The sequence below is a fragment of the Eretmochelys imbricata genome, chromosome 10 (genome assembly GCF_965152235.1).
Source record: "Eretmochelys imbricata isolate rEreImb1 chromosome 10, rEreImb1.hap1, whole genome shotgun sequence".
NCBI lineage: Eukaryota > Metazoa > Chordata > Testudines > Cheloniidae > Eretmochelys > Eretmochelys imbricata.
In genome coordinates, this window is record NC_135581.1 from 38,501,361 (window position 1) to 38,524,548 (window position 23,188).

Sequence of the window (23,188 nt, forward strand, 5' to 3'; positions counted from 1 at the left end):
TTGCCCCAAAAAAAGAAGGCTGGCATTCAATAAATTTTAAAGTTGTAAACTTTTAAAGTGCTGTGTGGCATTTTCCTTCCCTCCTCCACCACCCCTCCTGGGCTACCTTGGTAGTCATCCCCCTATTTGTGTGATGAATTAATAAAGAATGCATGAATGTGAAGCAACAATGGCTTTATTGCCTCAGCAAGCGGTGATCGAAGGGAGGAGGGGAGGGTGGTTAGCTTACAGGGAAGTAGAGTGAACCAAGGGGCAGGGAGTTTCATCAAGGAGAAACAAACAGAACTTTCACACTGTAGCCTGGCTAGTCATGAAACTGGTTTTCAAAGCTTCTCTGATGCGTACCGCGCCCTCCTGTGCTCTTCTAACCACTCTGGTGTCTGCCTGCACGTAAGCAGCAGCCAGGCGATTTGCCTCAACCTCCCACCCCGCCATAAACGTCTCCCCCTTACTCTCACAGATATTGTGGAGCACACAGCAAGCAGTAATAACAATGGGAATATTGGTTTCGCTGAGGTCTAACCGAGTCAGTAAACTGCGCCAGCGCGCCTTTAAACGTCCAAATGCACATTCTACCACCATTCTGCACTTGCTCAGCCTGTAGTTGAACAGATCCTGACTACTGTCCAGGCTGCCTGTGTATGGCTTCATGAGCCATGGCATTAAGGGGTAGGCTGGGTCCCCAAGGATAACTACTGGCATTTCAACATCCCCAACAGTTATTTTTTGGTCTGGGAATAAAGTCCCTTCCTGCAGCTTTTGAAACAGACCAGAGTTCCTGAAGATGCGATCGTCATGTACTTTCCCAGCCATCTCACGTTGATGTTGGTGAAACGTCTCTTGTGATCCACCAGAGCTTGCAGCACTATTGAAAAGTACCCCTTGTGGTTTATATACTCAGCGGCTTGGTGCTCCAGTGCCAAGATAGGGATATGGGTTCCATCTATGGCCCCACCACAGTTAGGGAATCCCATTGCAGCAAAGCCATCCACTATGACCTGCACATTTCCCAGGGTCACTACCCTTGATATCAGCAGATCTTTGATTGCGTGGGTGTTAGAGGGCTTATTCCTTCACCCACTTACTTCCCTGGTCCTTCTTGCATGAACAGAGAGCAACAATACCCGAAGTCCAAAGGTGCAAACAATTCGATGTTTATTGGGGTGAACTTCCAGCAAGCATGATTCCAGTTTCCTTCCTTAGTATCCTCCTTCCCAGCTCTGACACCACGGAGCCTTACACCTGTGTCCCTGTTCCCATTCCTACCCTTAGCCAAACATGATTCCAACTTCCTTACTCCCATTCCCTGTTCCCATTTCCCCCTTTAGCAAAACATGATTCCAATTTTCTTACCCCCATTCCCTGTTCCCATCACACACACCCACATGCCCACCCCCACCCACACCCAGTCACTTCCTCATTGACTACAGATTATATAGTAAAACTTGAGTTCTGCTTAGCTATACCTTAACCAATCATTTTCCTGAAATTTAACTAACCAATCCTAACATATTGTAACATGATTATGTAACCAATTATATCCCACCACCTTAATTAGTTTACACCCAGCAAAATTAATTATACAGCAGACAGGAACAATCACAGAACCAGACAGAGATTATGCAGACAAACAACAGCAAAGTGGGAACTATAATGACAAGACAATACAGAAGTGAGGATTTCACATCCCAGCTATTGATAAGTGAGTTCTTGCCAGACAGGATGCTATCAAACTAAGTTTCCTTTTACATTTTCTAGGCACTTCCCTTTCTCTGGAGGTGATAGGAATACAATCCTGTCCTGCTAGTGCCTAACAGCCCAACAGCACCTTATTTCAATGTGACTAGTTTGGAATGTGAGGATGTGACTGTTCGCTTCCCAGCTTATGGCTGCCTCTGCCGCTTAGCCAAAGGCCTTAGCCTAAGAACAGGGCCACAAACTGTCACAGTAAGAGAAGGCCCCTACACCGGCAGACAGTGGTTTTGATTCTTTCTTTTATACCACTATCACTAGCCAAGTGATAAGAATACAATCTATATCCTAACAGTGGGCTTCTTGCATCACAGCAGCCCCAACAGTAGATTTGCCCACTCCAAATTGATTCCCAACTGACCGGTAGCTGTCTGGCGTTGCAAGCTTCCACAGGGCTATCGCCACTCGCTTCTCAACTGTGAGGGCTGCTTTCATCTTGGTATTCATGCGCCTCAGGGCAGGGGAAAGCAAGTCACAAAGTTCCATGAAAGTGCCCTTACGCATGCGAAAGTCTTGCAGCCACTGGGAATCGTCCCAGACCTGCAACACTATGCGGGCTCACCAGTCTGTGCTTCTTTCCCGAGCCCAGAATCGGCGTTCCACAGCATGAACCTGCCCCATTAGCACCATGATGCATGCATTGGCAGGGCCCATGCTTTCAGAGAAATCTGTGTCCATGTCCTGATCACTCACGTGACCGTGCTGATGGTGCCTCCTCGCCCGGTATCGCTTTGCCAGGTTCTGGTGCTGCATATACTGCTGAATAATGCGTGTGGTATTGAATGTGCTCCTAATTGCCAAAGTGAGCTGAGCGGCCTCCATGCTTGCCTTGGTATGGCGTCCGCACAGAAAAAAGGCGCGGAACGATTGTCTGCTGTTGCTCTGATGGAGGGAGGGGCGACTGACAACATGGCTTACAGGATTGGCTTCAGGGAGCTAACATCAACAAAGGGGGTGGCTTTACATCAAGTAGTATTTCAGGCAGGACTTCACGGAGGGTTCCAATAAGAAATGGTGCACCTAAGTTATTTTCTTATTGGAACAAGGAGGTTAGTCTGGCCTCTGATTGATACATGGCTAGATTTACCTCGCTGCACCTTCTCTGTGAGTGACGACAGTGTGCCCTAGAGGAATGAGTCCCCTAGACAGGGGAGGGGGGGAAAGCAAATGAGTACAAAACAAATCCGGTCTATTTCTTGTTTTGATCCACTCCATCTATCTTTTACATCTTTGGCTGGCAGCAGACGGTGCAGAAGGACTGCATGCCATCCACATCTCATGGCTGCTCGGCAGAAGATGGTACAGCACGACTGCTAGCCATCCTCATCTCTTGCCTGCCCGGCAGAAGATGTTACAATACGACTGCTAGCCATCCTCATCTCTTGCCTGCCTGGCAGAAGATGGTACAGTACGACTGCTAGCAATCCGTATTGCCTGCCTGCTCACCATAAGACGGTTCAATAGGACTGACTGCAAGACTAAAGAGAATGACCTGGTCAAGTCACTCCAAATTTAGTCCCTGCGCCCATGTCTGCCCAGGCGCTCCCACCCGACGTGGCCAGGAGCACCTCGGACACGACAATGACGGCTACCGGTCCTATTACACCATCTGCTGCCAGAAGGCAATGGGTTGCTGCTACTATGTAGCAATGCCGTACCGCGTCTGCCAGCACCCAGGAGACATACAGTGACGGTTATCTGAGCGGGCTCCATGCTTGCCGTGGTATGGCGTCTGCACAGGTAACTCAGGAAAAAAGGCGCGAAACGATTGTCTGCCCTTGCTTTCGCGGAGGGAGGGAGGGAACAGGGGCCTGACGATATGTACCCAGAACCACCCGCGACAATGTTTTAGCCCCATCAGGCATTGGGATCTCAACCCAGAATTCCAATGGGCAGCGGAGACTGCGGGAACTGTGGGATAGCTACCCACAGTGCAACGCTCCGGAAGTCGACTCTAGCCTCGGTACTGTGGAAGCACTCCGCCGAGTTAATGCACTTAATGCACTTAGAACATTTTCTGTGGGGACACACACACTTGAATATATAAAACCAATTTCTAAAAAAACGACTTCTATAAATTCGACCTTATTCCGTAGTGTAGACATACCCTTAGGTCAACCTAGCTATGTCACTCACACCCTGAGAGACACAGTTAAGCCAACCTATGTCCCAGTGTAGACACCTACCGAGTCCACAGAAGAATTCTCCCATTGACTTAGCCACAGCCACCCCTCAGAGCGGAAGATTTACTACAACAATAGAAAAAACCCTTCCATCATTGCAACAAGTGTCTACAGTACAGTAGCATAGCTGCAGCTGTGCTATTCTTGTGTAGACATATCCTCAATCTCTACAGGCATGGCCACAGATTTCTAGACAACCTCCTGCTCCTTCCTGTTGATTTTATACTGTAATTGCCTGATTCCTCAGAGGTGGGGACTGTTTTGTAATCAGGGCTGGCCTCCAGCCATTAAGGGGTAAGCCACCTGTTACAATTCTCTCTTTTAAATGTTTTTCCCTCACTGGTTGCTGTGAGAGAGACCCACACAGACAGGAGAAACTGACTAAGATCTCAATTCTGTGGACACTTAAAGCACTGTGTGTTATGCCTCTCACAGATGGCATGGGTAAAGTTAGCCATGTGTCAATGTTTGCAGAATCTGGGCTCAAATGATTGACTACAAAGGGGGAAAACAGTTAAATTGACTATAAACAAAGTTCTGTCAAACTTTAAAAATTAGAGACTAGATGAGGGATGAGAACCACCCCCCCCCAGTTATGATTATCTTAGATATAACTTATAACAATAGTAGGTACATTTTTCAAAAAGTATGATTTTTAAGATGACAATGTCCCTTAAAATTAATACATATGTTGTACAAGATTATGCACTGGGCAATTTTCTTCTGTAATTAGGAAAAGCAGAATCACTGGTATTTAACTTGGTAAATAACTCTTTCCCCACATCCTCATTGTGACTGTGTAATTTTATCATTGGCTAGCAAATGTCTTCACACAGAGACGTGCCCAGTCCCCCATAAGACTTATGTTCTGCCAGCTGTTTTTTTGGTGATGAGACTGACACTGCCATAGGCTGTCTCGCCTGAAGATTCATGCTGTTCATCTCGGCATCTGAAAGGCTAAAAAGGAGGAAAATCCAAGAGCCACAGCTCAAGCAGGCTGGGGGAGGGTTGTTTACAGCTGCAGTCTTCCCCAGTAAAACCCATGCCTGTTTTTATACTGTGGTGCTATTGGGATGAGCAATCCTCCCCTACCCCCCAAGCACCTCACAGTAGATAAGGGTGCTGCTTAATCTGATTCATAACATAACCCTTCCTTTTCTACTACTGATTCCTTACAACCCACTCCAGCCTGTTTAGAAGCTGTTGCTCCTTCACCAAAAGGAAGTGTTCTGGTTTCTCCACTCCTCAGAAGCAACTATGGATTTAACACTACAGTTAACTGGGAAATCTTGTTAATTTGTGTTCTCTGTCCATGTCACAGAAGCAGCATTTTCCATAATTAATTTGCTGAGCTTCTAATGGTGTCTGTCTATGATGGGGCATCTGCCCCACACTGGCGTACACGGGGTTAATAGGGCAATTTCTCTCCTTGCCTTTTGGCCCACATCACTTTTTCTACCTATCCCATCAGTCACATATATATTTTTGTGGCGTGGGGGAAGGTAGCTAGATAGATGTGACAGGGGCTACCTACATATCTACTTTTCCCCACCACATCACATGTGGTGGACTCTATTGTTTTGTTCTCTTCACACTGAACAGTGTGGAGACTGCAGGGACACAAATCAGTTACTGGGCTCAGCAGGTCAGGGCATGATGTGACCATAATGATGGCATATTTTCCCCCTTCAGTTCAGTGTCTATCAATTAAATTTAACAACTTCAGAAAAAGGAATTAAATATTTCAGGAGCAAATCAGTTGAGGAAGAAACAAAACTTGGGTTTAGATATTGCACTATAAGAGATCAAGATGTGGACTTTTTGGTGTTAATCTTTGAAATCAATGTAATTATCATATGCCATGAACAGAAGAGTTGGACAGCAAGGGAGTCTCAACCAAAAGCAAAGAGAATGAATAAAATATACAGATAGAAGGCAAAATTGTGCTGTGCTGTAAGGATCAGCACTTCAAACAGTGCTGTGGTAATTAGCACAATACCATCTTAGAGAAATCCAAAACCATTTACGTACACTCTCTGGCTTTATTGCAGAGTTCCCAAGGGAATGTAAACTAAGGGTACTGGGGACACATTGTTTAGTGTATTGTTTGATAAAAACAACAAGGAGTCCGGTGGCACCTTAAAGACTAACAGATTTATTATGCCCAAATAAATCTGTTAGTCTTTAAGGTGCCACCTGACTCCTTGTTGTTTTTGTGGATACAGACTAACACGGCTGTTTGATGTTTGATAACAGAGAGCCAAAAGTCAAGGAAAGTCCTTGAAAGTGAAAGCTACAGGCAGAATGAAGAAATATAATGAACATTAGATTCACATGAAAATACTTTGATGTCAGTAATGTAGAAGCACAGTCTTCTAGGTGGGCACCAACCCTTGTGTCAGGCACACGAATAGAATTGTTGTGTCATCTGCCGTCACAAAAGGCAACTAGGAAAGCGGAGACCCCATTCTGTATGTCACCTGTATTTATTATTCCTGGGGGAATTCTGCATCACTGCGCATGCGCAGAATTCATGTCCCCTGAAGATTTCTTTGCTTCCTCACAGAAAAATGACTTCTGATGGGGAAGCAAAGGGAAGCTGCAAGAGCAGTTATGTATCCCTCCCTGGCAGTGCAGGCAAGTCAGTTTGGGTGACTGAAGCAGCTGATAGAAACATAAATCACCCTGGCCGGGGGGGGGGGGAGAAGATGGGCAGTCATGCATGTGAGAGAGAGTGACACTTAGTCCCTCTTGCTCACTGTTGTGGCATGCTCAGCGTGGAGGGGCAGGGCTTTGGGGTGTTTCTGAGGAGGTAGGAGTGGGGCAGGCTCTGTCCTCTCAGGTAGAACAGAATGTATAGAATCACAGGACTGGAAGGGACCTTGAGAGGTCATCTAGTCCAATCCCCTGCACTCATGGCAGGACTAAATATTATTTAGACCATCCCTGATAGGTGTATACTCCTGGGGGAATTCTCCACCACTGTGCAAAGCAGAATTTTGCAGAAATTAATGTGTGCACAGAATTTCCTTTCCCCCACAGAAATGGGCTGCAATGCTGCTAGCTGCCACTGGACCCAACAGAGCCCAGCTTGCACAAAGAAGACACTGCTGTGGGAGGGAGAGGGAGCTAGAGGGTTCCTGGCAGTTGCTGTTCCCAGCATGCCCTGAGAGAAGGAAAGGGCAGCAGGCAGGAAACTCCATGCAAGCCTGGTACCGACCATCAGGCTGTTTCTCCCTCTGTATTCCTGGGCTTTGTGGGGAGGGGTTGTGGGCATCTGGCCCCTGGCTGGGCTCGGGGGCAGGGGAGTTGCAGAGAAACAGGAACAGAGTTTTCATAGGGGTTTCTTTAACTTTATTCCTGAGGGAATTTTTGTGTGTGTCTGTATTGTTACAGACATACTTGCTGACAGGTATTTTGAAATAAATTACCAAAATAATTGAAACTGGTGTGATTATGTAGTGTTATTTTGACAAATACATTTTGCAGAATTTTAAAATAGTGTGCAGAATTTTAAATTTTTTGGCGCATAATTTTTAATTTTTTGGTGCAGAATGCCCTGAGGAGTAATTTATGATTACTGTCTGCATGATGGAGAGCGTGCATTACCTGTGTTCATGGCAGATACAGTCACAATGACAGGATCCACATGATGTGACGCATCCCTGTGTAACTTGCTTGAACACTGGCGTCCATGACAAAGCAAAGGAACAAGGTGCATATCTGCGTAATAAACAGGTAGACACTGACTGTTGGAGATCCAAGTCAAAGACAATACATATATTGTCTGTTATCTTTTTTCTTCAAGGTATTATTTAGTTGCTAAAACTTTGGAGACTTGTGGTTATCATTATCATGCCAAATCAGCAGTTAAAAAACTCAGAATTTCTTCAAGCCACATGGATTGGAAGAGAAGGATGAGAGTAGAGGCTGTGGGAATTGAAGAATATGCATGTCCTGAGATTATGTACGTTGAGAAAGGAATTGAAGACTATGCATACTCTAAGATTAGGTGTGCATCAAGAATCTCAAATCAATTTTGATTGGAAGGTGCAAGCAGTTACATGCACTTATCTATAATATACACTATTACTTGCTCTACCTTATCCCTTTGGTGTTTTTCTCTTCCTTACTACTGTGTTGGTGCTGTAGCACAGGGAGACTTCCCCTGACACAAACTGCGCTTCCTAATACATTTCCCACCTTTATGAGTCTCTAAAAAGGAGTATTGCCTACACTGTTCTATTCTTCTGTCCCCAGATCGTGTTGGAAAACCAACAAAGAGGGTTGTCCTATTTAAAATCAATTAATCTTCCTCCTTGGTCAAATGTTACCAAACTAGACAACTACCAGTATTTATTCCTACCTACATGCCTCCAGCTTTCATCCAGACCACACCACACAATCCATTGTCCACAGCCAAGCTCTACGATACAACCGCATTTGCTCCAACCCCTCAGACAGAGACAAACACCTACAAGATCTCTATCAAGCATTCTTACAACTACAATACCCACCTGCGGAAGTGAAGAAACAGATTGATAGAGCCAGAAGAGTACCCAGAAGTGACCTACTACAGGACAGGCCCAACAAAGAAAATAACAGAACGCCACTAGCCATCACCTTCAGCCCCCAACTAAAACCTCTCCAAGGCATCATCAAGGATCTACAACCTATCCTGAAGGACGACCCATCACTCTCACAGATCTTGGGAGACAGGCCAGTCCTTGCTTACAGATAGCCCCCCAAACTGAAGCAAATACTCACCAACAACCACACACCACACAACAGAACCACTAACCCAGGAACCTATCCTTGCAACAAAGCCTGTTGCCAACTGTGTCCACGTATCTATTCAGGAGACACCATCATAGGGCCTAATCACATCAGCCACACCATCATAGGCTCGTTCACCTGCACATCTACCAATGTGATATATGCCATCATGTGCCAGCAATGCCCCTCTGCCATGTACATTGGTCAAACTGGACAGTCTCTACATAAAAGAATAAATGGACACAAATCAGATGTCAAGAATTATAACATTCAAAAACCAGTTGGAGAACACTTCAATCTCTCTGGTCACTCGATTACAGACCTAAAAGTGGCAATACTTCCACAAAAAAACTTCAAAAACAGACTCCAACGAGAGACTGCTGAATTGGAATTAATTTGCAAACTGGATACAATTAACTTAGGCTTGAATAGAGACTGGGAGTGGATGGGTCATTACACAAAGTAAAACTATTTCCCCATGTTAAACCCCCCCCCCCGCACTGTTCCTCAGACGTTCTTGTCAACTGCTGGAAATGGCCCGCCTTGATTATCACTACAACAGGTTTCCCCCCGCCCCCCTCCCGCTCTCCTGCTGTAATAGCTCACCTTAAGTGATCACTCTGGTTACAGTGTGTATGGTAACACCCATTGTTTCATGTTCGCTATGTATATAAATCTCCCCACTGTATTTTCCACTGAATGCATCCGATGAAGTGAGCTGTAGCTCACGAAAGCTTATGCTCAAAGAAAATTGTTAGTCTCTAAGGTGCCACAAGTACTCCTTTTCTTTTTTCATAAATATATAGAGTGCAACATCACAGGCAGCCCTGTCCACCGAAACTCTAGAGAAACCTGTCTTCCCAAAGCGGCACACCACAGAGAAGACTGACCCAGATCAAGCCCAGACATCCAGCTTCATGACAAAAATGCAGGGAAGGGCTGGGGAAATGGAGACTTCTCAGGAGGGAAGGGTCAGCCCTCTCCCCAGCGAAGATCCCAGTGCCAGGATGGAGGGATGCCTTTAACTCAGGCTGAGTTCTAACTGAGGAAGAAAGGAATTTCTTCCTAGAGGCAAAGTGCTTGGAGGCAGGAGAGGAGAGAGAGGCAAAGTGCTTGGAAATGAAGTGCTTGGAGATAGAAGCAGAGATGAAATACTTGGAAGTGGATGCAAAGTGCTCGTAGGTGGAAGCGGAGGAGAGGAGAGAGGCAAAGCATTTGGAAACAAAGCGTTTGGAGTTGGAAGTGGAAAGAGAGGTGAAGTGTTTGGAGGTGGAAATGGAGCTGAAGTGCTTAGAGCTGGAAAAGGCTAAGATGGATCAACCAGGTAGCCATATCGGTGGTCCTCCACATACTGCTCCCCATTCCAAGAAATTTCCCACATACAAGGTAGGCAATGATACAGAGGTCTTCTTAGAAAATGTTGAAAGGGCCTGCCTTGGGTACAACATCCCTACAGACCAGTATATGGTGGAGCTGAGGCCACAACTCAGTGGACCCTTAGCAGAGGTGGCAGCTGAAATGCCTAAAGAACACACAAACAAGTATGAACTTTTTAAAGAAAAGGCCAGAATTAGGATGGGGCTAACACCTGAGCAGGACCGTCGGCGGTTCAGAGCCCGAAGGTGGAAACCAGACATGGCATTTTCCCAACACGCCTACCACACTGTGAAAAATTAGGATGCCTGGATATCAGGAGCAAGTGTGAAGACTCTGGAAAATCTGTCTCGCCTCATGCAAATGGAATAATTCTTACAGGGTGTTCCTGAGGAAATAGAAAGGTACATAGAATCATAGAATCATAGAATATCAGGGTTGGAAGGGACCCCTGAAGGTCATCTAGTCCAACCCCCTGCTTGAAGCAGGACCAATTCCCAGTTAAATCATCCCAGCCAGGGCTTTGGCTATCCTAGATTGGAACATCCTAGATTGGAAGCCTAAAACTGTAATTGAGGTGGGGGAGATCGAAGCCAAATGGGTGGAGATGGCAGAGGAGAAGAAAGCTACAAGCAGTTAGTGCGGATAGCAGAAGGGGCAACCCGAGACAACACCCCACGATCAAAGTCAGCCCAAGGCCCCACCTCGCAAGGAGGAGCCCTCCACACAGCCAGGGAAACCCCAGATGCCGTCTTGTCCCACGACCCCACTCTCCAACCACCCACCTCGCCCCAGCCCACAGTCAGCTGGGTGATGCTTTGAATGTAATGAGCTGGGGCAAGTGAAGGCCAACTGCCCCAAGAGCACCAGCCGACTGCAATTCATCACCCCAGGGTCCCAACGAGAGTCTTCAGGCCCAGATGCCTCGCAAATATCCCAGAGCGAAGGGATACTGTGAGTGTGGGTCAGAGGAAGATTACTGCATGGAGAGACACTGGAGCACAGATGTCAGCTCGCCACCAATCCCTGGTGGACCCCAAATTCATCGACCCAGAGGCCCAGATGACAGTGCAACACTTTAAGGACAACTCTTTTAACTTCTCTTCAGCCAAGTTCCCTTCAGTCCAGTACAAGGGCTGGTCAGGAATATGGACTTTGCAGTCTATGACGATTATCCCATTCCCATGCTGCTGGGAGAAGACATACCACGTAAGGCTAACAAAAAGGGTGGGGCTGGACACCTGCAGCCAGGCTAAACAGGCCTCCACACTTAACTCCATTCCCGAGCCTCCTACAGGGACCCAGGCAGAGGTGGTGAAACCAGATCCCAGACCAAAGTCTATGGCAGCAGTTGTAGATCCAGTTCCTGGGACCTACCCAGAACCAGCCCAAGAATTGGAACTGGTAGAGTAGTCAGCACCAGAGCCCGTGCTTACAACCCCACCAGAGACAGGGGAGCCAGCACCAAAGGGTGCCACAGAGCCTGCACCTGCAGCAGCAGCTAAACCAGAGCAAGAAGCTCAACTGGAGCCTGAAGTACAACCTAGTGCACCAGTGGAAAGCGGTTCACAATCGACGGAGACAATCCCATCACCTGCATCGCTTCCAGTGGGACCAAGCCCAAGTCCACAACCCAGCAAGAAACTAATCTCTCCAGCATCAAGGGAGCAATTCCAGGCAGAGCAGGAAGTGGATGAAAGCCTCAAGGGAGCTTGGATGGCAGCATGGAGAGACCCACCACCTCTCAGCTTTTCCAAAAGGTCCAGGTTTGTTGTAGAAGGAGGACTCATATACAAGGAAACCCTTTCTGGTGGGCACAAGGAGGACTGTCATCCTCACAGACAGTTGGTAGTTCCAACTAAGTATAGGGAAAAGTTCTTGAGCTTAGCCCACAATCACCCTAGTGGCCATGCTGGGGTGAACAGGACCAAAGACTGTTTGGGGAAGTCATTTCACTGGGAGGGAATGGGCAAGGATGTTCCTACCTATGTCCATTTTTTGTGAGGTGTACCAGAGGGTGGGAAAGCCCCAAGACCAGGTCAAGGCCCCTCTCCAGCCACTCCCCATCATTGAGGTTCCATTTCAGCATGTAGCTGTGGATATTCTGGGTCTTTTCCTTAAGAGGACACCCAGAGGAAAGCTATACATACTGACCTTCATGGATTTTGTCACCCGATGGCCAGAAGCAGTAGCTCTAAGCAACACCAGGGCTAAAGGCATGAGCCAGGAATTGGCAGACATTTTTGCCAGGGTAGGTTGGCCCTCCAACATCCATCAGATTCAGGAACTAACTTCCTGGCAGGGATCATGAAACGTCTTTGTGAAACTCATGGGGTGAGCCACTTGGTTGCCACCCCTTACCACCATCAAACAAATGTCCTAGTGGAGAAGTTTAATGGGGAACTTTGGGGGCCATGCTATGTAAATTCGTAAATGAGCACTCCAGTGATTGGGACCTAGTGTTGCAGCAGTTGCTCTTTGCCTACTGGGCTGTACCAATCCCAGTCTGGAGTTTTCACCCTTTGACCTCGGTTATGGCCTTGAAGTTAAGGGGCCATTACAGCTGGGGAAGCAGCAATGGGAGGGGGTTACATCTTCTCCAGGAACTAACATTTTGGACTTTGTAACCAGCCTGCAAAACACCCGCAAGGACTCTCTAGCCCTTGCTTGAAAAAACCTACAGGATGCTCAACAAGAGCAAAAGGCCTGGTATGAAAAACATGCCAGAGAACATTCCTTTGAAGTAGGTGACCAAGTCATGATCCTGAAAGCACTCCAGGCCAATAAGATGGAAGCGTTGTGAGAGGGGCCATTTATGGTCCGAAAGTGCCTGGGAGCTGTTAATTACCTCATAGCGTCCCCAGACCCTACCTTAAAACCTAAAGTATACCATGTTAATTCTCTAAAGCCCTTTTATTCACGAGAAATCAAGGTTCTCCAGTTTACAGCCTAGGAGAGAGATGATGCTGAGTGGCCTGAAGGAGTCTACTATGAAGGAAAACGCAATGGTGGTGTAGAAGAGGTAAGCCTTTGCATAACCCTTGGGCGTAAGCAGCAACACTAGCCTATGAGGATATCCGATGCGTGATAATACTGGATTTAGCTCTCACAGTTCATGTCATCAGTAGAAAGTCAAGAGTCATTATCTTTGAAAACTCGTGGTTATCTTTGAAAACTCGTGGTGAACGGGGGAAGTCCCGGATGACTGGAAAAAGGCTAATGTAGTGCCAATTTTAAAAAAGGGAAGAAGGAGGATCCTGGGAACTACAGGCCAGTCAGCCTCACCTCAGTCCCTGGAAAAATCATGGAGCAGGTCCTCAAAGAATCAATCCTGATGCACTTGCATGAGAGGAAAGTGATCAGGAACAGCCAGCATGGATTCACCAAGGGAAGGTCATGCCTGACTAATCTAATCGCCTTTTATGATGAGATTACTGGTTCTGTGGATGAAGGGAAAGCAGTGGATGTATTGTTTCTTGACTTTAGCAAAGCTTTTGACACGGTCTCCCACAGTATTCTTGTCAGCAAGTTAAGGAAGTATGGGCTGGATGAATGCTGTATAAGGTGGGTAGAAAGCTGGCTAGATTGTCGGGCTCAATGGGTAATGATCAATGGCTCCATGTCTAGTTGGCAGCCGGTGTCAAGTGGAGTGCCCCAGGGGTCGGTCCTGGGGCCGGTTTTGTTCAATATCTTCATAAATGATCTGGGGGATGGTGTAGATTGCACTCTCAGCAAATTTGCAGATGATACTAAACTGGGAGGAGCGGTAGATACGCTGGAGGGGAGGGATAGGATACAGAAGGACCTAGACAAATTGGAGGATTGGGCCAAAAGAAATCTGATGACGTTCAATAAGGATAAGTGCAGGGTCCTGCACTTAGGACGGAAGAATCCAATGCACCGCTACAAACTAGGGGCCGAATGGCTAGGCAGCAGTTCTGCGGAAAAGGACCTAGGGGTGACAGTGGATGAGAAGCTGGATATGAGTCAGCAGTGTGCCCTTGTTGCCAAGAAGGCCAATGGCATTTTGGGATGTATAAGTAGGGGCATAGCGAGCAGATCGAGGGACGTGATCATTCCCCTCTATTCGACATTGGTGAGGCCTCATCTGGAGTTCTGTGTCCAGTTTTGGGCCCCACACTACAAGAAGGATGTGGATAAATTGGAGAGAGTCCAGCGAAGGGCAACAAAAATGATTAGGGGTCTAGAACACATGACTTATGAGGAGAGGCTTAGGGAGCTGGGATTGTTTAGTCTGCAGAAGAGAAGAATGAGGGGGGATTTGATAGCTGCTTTCAACTACCTGAAAGGGGGTTCCAAAGAGGATGGCTCTAGACTGTTCTCAATAGTAGCAGATGACAGAATGAGGAGTAATGGTCTCAAGTTGCAGTGGGGGAGGTTTAGATTGGATATTAGGAAAAACTTTTTCACTATGACGGTGGTGAAACACTGGAATGCGTTACCTAGGGAGGTGGTAGAATCTCCTTCCTTAGAGGTTTTTAAGGTCAGGCTTGACAAAGCCCTGGCTGGGATAATTTAACTGGGAATTGGTCCTGCTTCGAGCAGGGGGTTGGACTAGATGACCTTCTGGGGTCCCTTCCAACCCTGATATTCTATGATTCTATGATTCTATGATTCTAGTAACTATGTTACACAATGCATAAATAACCTTCAAATTCACTGTGTCAAGATATTATTGAGGATAGATTGCTAGTGGGAGTCAGAAAAAGATTATGGATATATAATCCAACTGCACAAAAACATTGTTAAAAACAGTTAAGGTTTCTTAAAGGCAAAATCCAGCCACATAAACCCTCAAAAAGCAAAGAAATGATCAGTAAAAGGCAACTTATTTACAACATTTTGACACCAATACAGCATATTAATAAGTCTCACTGACAGACTCTGCCCCTCCATCTGGAACTCCTTTCCACCTCCAGCGGATAAAACCACACACTACACAAAATATGTTAATCTCACTTGAACTGTAATGTAAAACCTTAACTGTCACCTAATAAGAATGCTCACAGTAACATTCATTAATATTAAAAAGCACAAGGAATATAAAACCTCATGCTTCAGGGCAGAAGCCAAACAGCAGCTGCCTGGAGTCAGGAAGATACTTCCACCATGAGCAGATTATTTTCTATAGCATTGGTACTATGATGTTATAATTCTCTTTAGAAGTGATATAACTCCTTTGATTCAGTGGAATTGCATCCAGGATGAACTTGTCCTATTTAAAATCAATTAATCTTCCTCCTTGGTCAAATGTTACCAAACTAGACAACTACCAGTATTTATTCCTTTATACACAGAAAGCCTTCAATATTCCCACCCTCTTCAAAAAATCTAAATAAACATCAGAGGACCACTAAAACACATGCCGTGCCATTTCAGTGCTCAGTCTCCCTGCTCTTGCTATCACCTCTCTTCTGCTTGTATGTTTTCTGTTTACACTGTCTAGCTAGATTGGAAGGTCTCTGGGAGAGGGATCTCATCTTCATATCTATCTGTAATGCACCTAGCTCACTATTGTCGCTATACAAAAATTTCCGCAGGTGGCTAGCCAGAGAAGGGGAGATGAGGTTCAGCCCCACCTGTGACAGGATCAGCTCACTTCCCTAGGTGGAGAAAATGGAGGAGGTCGTGTTACTCAGTTAGGCCTGGAGTATATAAAACAGAGGCCTGTGGAGAGCCAGAGGGGGCTTTGGGGCTGGGCTGACGTTTCCCCCAGCTTGGGGAAGAGGTGGAGGGAAATGACTGCAAAGAGCAAGAAAAGTCTTGCAGGCTGGGACTGACTCATGGAGGAGAGGGCATGCTGGATGGATCAGAGGAAGACTGGGAAGGCTAAGTGCTTTTGAGGTGGGGCAGTAGCTTGTCAAGGAGAGATGGAAAATTTAGTGGATGATACTGAAGCTAGTCTAGAAAATGTAGAAGGGGATGGCAAGGAGGAAGAATGGTCACAGGTTCGGAAAAAGAAAAGGGTGGATTGCGTGATTCAGAAGGATCAGCAAGTAGGAGATAGGAAACTTTGTAATTGTGAAATCACTGGTTCAGGATATAAAGATAGAGGATGTTAACCTCCTAAAGTAGCAGAGTGGTTAAAAAAGTGCGCTCGTGATATAGTGAGAGCTAGGAAACTACAAGATGGTGATTTGTTAGTGGAATGTAAAAAAAAGTGGGGAAACTACTTAAGACTAAGGTTCTATGAAAACGGAAAGTAAGCTGTCAACTCCCCAAGTTTCTGCTGGAAACAAAAGGATAGTGTATGGTGTTCTTATTAAAATGACTGGAGATGAAATCAAGCAAGACATAGGAGATACGGTGATTATGCTAAGTAGTTAATTAGCCGGAGAGGAGGTGGGAGGTTAAAAAAAAGAGCATTTAAAATATTAAATAAAAGAAAAATATAAAAGGTTAAAAGAAAACACATGGCAAAAAAGGGAATTTTATAAAGCAGAGACTGTTTAGTAAGCACATGGTAAAAAATATAAAGGGAGGTTAATAGAAAAGCATTAAAATATTAAATATAAGGATAGGTTAAGAAAAGAGCATTTAAAAGAGTTAAATAAAAGAGAAACATATAAAGATAGGTTAAAAGAGAGAACAGGGCAGGAAAAAGGAAAAGAAAGCCCCTTTGCAAAGGACAAAGATTGGCAGCACGTGGTTGAGTCAGAGAGAGAGAGAGATCTTACCCTTGCGACTGTTCCGGCGGAAAGAGGGAGCTCCCAAGGCTCACTACCCCTCAGGCTAGTTACCTCCGCCTTTGGATCAGACCAATCAGATGCTGTTCTACAGTTGCGTCATAGAATAAATTTTCCTGAACCACTCCTACAGTCCCAAGATTTTTAAACAAGAGCGATCTCCCTCCCCTCCCCTCACTACCCCCTCTCTCCTTTAACTGCTTTATTCTTATCTAAAAAACCAAACCCCAAGCATCTTTCCCGCCATGTAGCACTTTTACACGGGTGCTTTAATAAAGGTTAAAACCATAAGCCCTTAATAACAAACAGTTTTTAAAAGTTTTTCCCTATGCTTTTGGTGAGGACAATTTGAAGCTGCAGCAAAAGCAGCTTTGTTAGCCTGTGAATTAGAGATAAAGAAGGCTGTTAGATGTCCAGAACAAAGAGATATGAAGTTTGTTTCTTTTTAAACTTTTGAACAAAAGCAAGTAAAAGTTATATTAAGTTTTGTAAAGTAATAAAGCTCTATTTTATAATCACTTGAAAAGACAAGCCTATTTGAGGAAACAGCCCTTTATTTTACATTTTTACATGTGTTTCAATAAAAAATTAGCATGCAGAAACACCCCAGAGTTAAAACCACAGAACCTTAGTAACAGCTAGTTTATATTCCTCTTATTCTGTAATCCAGTGGATCAGAGAGAAGTTTATTTTCCTCTCCATTTTTTAACAAATCCATGTGAAAGTTATATTAAGCTTATATTTACTTAAACATTTTAATTTTTGTTGCATTATCAGACTGTTTTTGGTCTTAAATGTTTGCAGACCATGGACTGAGACATAGATACATGCTTCTGTGTTTGTTTTGTGTTTAGAAGCTGTATTTAAAATAATGCTTTATAAAAACAAAAAGTATTTTTGTGTAATTTGTGTTTATAAGAAGAAAAAAAGCATTGTAGGGGTTTTTATTAATAAGTTTAGTGGGCATTTTTAAATGAGCAAGTTTGCTTTAAAAATCTGTTTAGTTACTATTAAACAAAGCCAGGGCCATAAAATTAATTAAAGGAAACAGAGGTGTAGATTTCAAAGCCTCCTGGTTACAGAAATGTTAATGGGCATATCACTATTTACATAGTCTTTTTATTAACAGTTTAAATAACTTACTATATAAAATAAGAACTTTTTACAATTAAAGTTTAAAGAAGCTAAGTTATGTAGTAACATGCCTCCCTCCTTTTTTCCCAGGAAAAAAAAAACAAAAAAACCCCAAAAAACGAGTAAAGGACCCCTGGTCCATTCTTATCTTTAAAAAAAAAGGACCTCCCCCCCGCCCGAGACAAAAGCCGGCCAACACATAATATGAAAGGTTTCAGAGTAGCAGCCGTGTTAGTCTGTATTCGCAAAAAGAAAAGGAATACTTGTAGCACCTTAGAGACTAACCAATTTATTTGAGCATAAGCTTTCGTGAGTACTCCTTTTCTTTTTACATAATATAAACAATTTTAAAATGCCCTTAACAATGTGTTTTCTAAAGTAATGCCTAAAAAACCCATCTTTTCTAACTTATTAAAAATGTAAAATAAAAAGATAACCAAACCCAACCCTCATTGCCTGTAAATTGTGCAGAAAGCTTTAAAAGTTAAGGTCCAGTTACAACCCATCCCAACTGTGACTTTTTAAAAAAGGGTTAGAACATAATATGAAAAATTTCAAAAAAATCCACAGTAAACCACAAAAGGCTTATGTAGTTTCTTTATATATTGGTTTGATTAAAGGAAACAAATGTGTAGGTTTTAAAAGCCACAGCAACCTAAAAAGGCACCTTTTTAACAGTGTAAAATAAGAAGGAAAAAAACATTTTAGGGCTTTTAGTAATATGTTTAACAGGGGTTATTTTTGAATCAGCAAGCTTATTTTAAAAAGCTGTTTAGTTACCATTAAACAAAAGCCAAGGCCACGAAATTTAATTAAAAGAAACAGGTTGCAGCTTTTAAAGACTTCTGGTTACAGAGATATTAATGAACACACATTTTATTTTTATGAACTGTTTAAATACACTTAATATATAAAATAAGAACTATTTACAATTAAAGTTTAAAGAAGCTAAAGTATGTAGCAACAATCCCCTCTCCTTTTTTTCCTAGAAAAAAAATGACCCTTACACACCCTGGTTTTTCGAAGAAATGCCTTTTTAAATTTTATTTTTTGGGGGGCCCCATGCCTTTTTTTCCAACAGGTTTAGGCCTATAAATAGAGACAGAAAACTGGACAATGCTGTCAAAGAAATATTGCTGATGCAAGACTTCTGCTGTCATGGGGAGCAACGACACGGTAACAAAAATTACTAGTGTGTGTGCCTCCACAGTTTTATGCATGTGTTGTGTTTAGTTAAAAGTTAATTTGTTTCTTTTAAATAGGACCATACCTTTTCCCTTGACATACCAGATTCTGCACTAAAAGTTTTAAATTGTGGCACGCTGATTAATATGCTACACAGTTATGGTTTATTTTTAAAAGAAATGGTTTTAAGGATTTTATTACTTTTTTAATTTAGAACAAGATGGAAGTCAAAATCAATGGTATGAGCTGTTTATTTAATGTGTCTGAAATAACGGTTATTGGAATTAGTGAAATAACGGTTATTGGAATTAGTCAACATTTTTTCCCCCTAGGGGTTGTGCATTAACATGTGTATTGGGGCTATGTTTGTTACTATTAGTAAAAAAGAAGTTGCCTTTTCTCCAAAGATTTTACTGTAATAAAAAAAAAAGGGGGGGGGGGGATTTGCTGGCGGCTGTTGAGGGTTTGGGAGCCGCATGGTGCTCCTGTGCTGTAAGCGGGAAAAGCACTTTTTTTTTTACATTGTATTTGAACACACAGTTTTTCAGCACCATTTCTATAAAAAGTGTTTCAGGATCACGGGATGGGTTATGTGTGAAAGCTTTTGAAATATATATATGGGGGATATATTTGTTGCTGTTAGTAAAAAGAACCTATGGGATTATGTGTTTAAAAACATTTTATGTGTATTGGCAGATTTATCAAATGTTATCCCACAAGAAGAAATGCTAAAGGGGATCTTGCTTAAAGGGGCCAAGAAATTTCCCTCTGAATCAGTTACAGTTTGGAACAAGGGAATCTGTCCCCCTGATTTTGAACAGCACTGCACATCTAAAACCTTCATTACACAGAGCCAACTACCTTTAAAGGGGGCAAAGAAATTTCCCTCTGAGGCAGCTGCAATTTCCAGTGTTGGAAGCAAGGGTATCAGACCCCCCCCCACCCCCAGATTTTGAACAGCCCTGCACATCTAAAACCTTCATTACACAGAGCCTACCATCCATAACAAGGGCCAAGAAATCTTCCCCTGAAGCAGTGACAGTTTCCAGGGGTGGGGAAAAGGGGATCAGACCCCCCCGATTTTGAACAGCCCTGCACCTCCAGAGCCAAGAAATCTACCTCTGCAGCTTCCAGAGACATTGGTAAGCGATGCAAAGGGGTCAAAGCCCCTAGTTCTGAGCAACCCTATGCCATCACAGCCCAGAAAGAATCAGCTTTAAAAAGGGTAAAGGCAAAGAACCCTGTAGCAGAAACAGTGTCCAGCGGTGGGCTTGAGCAGGATCAAGGGGTCAGCCCCCCTGATTCTGGTTGCTGAAGAACCGTTGCTACAAATAATAACCTACCTGCAGGTCTTGCTGCATCAGTTGTTGTTTGTAATAAGCTGTTTAGTGTTTGTACATCTCTTAAGCGTTTAATAGATAAAAAGTTTTCAAAGCTAATTCTTGAGGTGTTTCAAAAGCAACATTCTCCAGAAGAAAGGGTGGTTTTAGACCAAAAGGTAACAGATACATGTGCACTGTCTGAAAAGGTGGAAAGCGTTTTGAAGAGAGAAGGGAGGGTGTGACTAAACATGATACCTAACAACGTAAAGAGGGGTTGGGGAAAAAAGTGGAAGAAATCTAAAAGATTGAGGAGGCTTTTGGCCAAGAAACTTTAAAAAGCCAGAGCTTTTTTATGAAAATGACCCCCAACCAAGAAAGGGAAATAGACATAGACCCCCCAAACCCCCTCTTCTGAAGGTACAGATTCTCCTGCTCCTAATACACCTCCTCAGGTGTATTTGGAACATGTGAGACACTAGATAAGACCCTGAAGAGAGTTTAACACTTATGAATATTTTCAAGAATTTTGTTTCGCTAATTTGGACAGAGTAATGGGGTTCACAGAGGCCATGGTGGCTGTTGAAACCGCTATTCAAAATTTGCTAGATTATATTAATAATCAGGTGGGGCCTGAAGATTTTGTTCAGCTATGCTTAGATGCCCTGGGGCTAAATCACCCGCTCTTTTCTCTGCAGAGGTCTTGGGAAGATTTAAACACTGTTGATTGTTTTAAATAACTTGGTTACGGTGTTGCAGAGTAACGCAGAGATCGTGGGTTCCGGAACTCTAAGACTGGTTGTCATGATTATTAGAAGCAGGGCTGGTGAAGTTGGCTCTGTAAGACCCTTAAAGACAATCACATATAGTAGAATCATCAAAAAAAAAGAAAACATTTAATTGATTTAAATAACCAGGGTGACAACCTGTGTTTTGCTGGTAGCATGCTGGGTCTCTTATCAAATGAAAAACTGACAGATGCCCAACTATTAGAGCGTACCAGACATCTCCAACAGGAGCTGGGGCTTTCAGACCAAAAAATGATTAGCTTTACAGATGTGAGCTCTTTTGAAGAGTGCTTAGGTGTGACTATTACAATCATGTATCATGAAAATGGGAATTGCCGCTTTTTTCCAACAGCTGGTGTACATCACCTCAAAACTGTTTTCGTTGTGTTACATGACAAACATTATTATGGCATCCTAAATATTAAAGCCTTTCTAGGAGCAGCATATTTGTGCAACTACTGTCACGCCACATACAGCCACAAACACCAGCACGCCTGTAAAAACAGTGTAGTATGCAGTATGGTGAATTAGTGAAATAACGGTTATTGGAATTAGTCAACATTTTTTCCCCCTAGGGGTTGTGCATTAACATGTGTATTGGGGCTATGTTTGTTACTATTAGTAAAAAAGAAGTTGCCTTTTCCCCAAAGATTTTACTGTAATAAAAAAAAAGGGGGGGGTGGATATGCTGGCGGCTGTTGAGGGTTTGGGAGCCGCATGGTGCTCCTGTGCTGTAAGCGGGAAAAGCACTTTTTTTTTTTTTTTACATTGTATTTGAACACACAGTTTTTCAGCACCATTTCTATAAAAAGTGTTTCAGGATCACGGGATGGGTTATGTGTGAAAGCTTTTGAAATATATATATGGGGGATATATTTGTTGCTGTTAGTAAAAAGAACCTATGGGATTATGTGTTTAAAAACATTTTGTTTATGTGTATTGGCAGATTTATCAAATGTTATCCCACAAGAAGAAATGCTAAAGGGGATCTTGCTTAAAGGGGCCAAGAAATTTCCCTCTGAATCAGTTACAGTTTGGAACAAGGGAATCTGTCCCCCTGATTTTGAACAGCACTGCACATCTAAAACCTTCATTACACAGAGCCAACTACCTTTAAAGGGGGCAAAGAAATTTCCCTCTGAGGCAGCTGCAATTTCCAGTGTTGGAAGCAAGGGTATCAGACCCCCCCCCACCCCCAGATTTTGAACAGCCCTGCACATCTAAAACCTCCATTACACAGAGCCTACCATCCATAAAAAGGGCCAAGAAATCTTCCCCTGAAGCAGTGACAGTTTCCAGGGGTGGGGAAAAGGGGATCAGACCCCCCCGATTTTGAACAGCCCTGCACCTCCAGAGCCAAGAAATCTACCTCTGCAGCTTCCAGGGACATTGGTAAGCGATGCAAAGGGGTCAAAGCCCCTAGTTCTGAGCAACCCTATGCCATCACAGCCCAGAAAGAATCAGCTTTAAAAAGGGTAAAGGCAAAGAACCCTGTAGCAGCAACAGTGTCCAGCGGTGGGCTTGAGCAGGATCAAGGGGTCAGCCCCCCTGATTCTGGTTGCTGAAGAACCGTTGCTACAAATAATAACCTACCTGCAGGTCTTGCTGCATCAGTTGTTGTTTGTAATAAGCTGTTTAGTGTTTGTACATCTCTTAAGCGTTTAATAGATAAAAAGTTTTCAAAGCTAATTCTTGAGGTGTTTCAAAAGCAACATTCTCCAGAAGAAAGGGTGGTTTTAGACCAAAAGGTAACAGATACATGTGCACTGTCTGAAAAGGTGGAAAGTGTTTTGAAGAGAGAAGGGAGGGTGTGACTAAACATGATACCTAACAACGTAAAGAGGGGTTGGGGAAAAAAGTGGAAGAAATCTAAAAGATTGAGGAGGCTTTTGGCCAAGAAACTTTAAAAAGCCAGAGCTTTTTTATGAAAATGACCCCCAACCAAGAAAGGGAAATAGACATAGACCCCC

General features: G+C 43.8%; 1 pseudogene across 1 annotated transcript in view; it reads right to left on the bottom strand.

The window, feature by feature from the left end:
- Window positions 1–10,467, bottom strand: part of LOC144271198 (lysosomal dipeptide transporter MFSD1-like) — a 30,533-nt pseudogene extending 20,066 nt beyond the window's left edge. Inside the window, exons 1-2 of the transcript XR_013347319.1 lie at window positions 10,300–10,467; window positions 7,545–7,658 (exon numbers count right to left, since the gene is read on the bottom strand). The product of XR_013347319.1 is annotated as a lysosomal dipeptide transporter MFSD1-like (transcript). The remainder of the gene's footprint in view (window positions 1–7,544; window positions 7,659–10,299) is intronic.
- Between the last annotated feature and the right edge of the window lie 12,721 nt (window positions 10,468–23,188).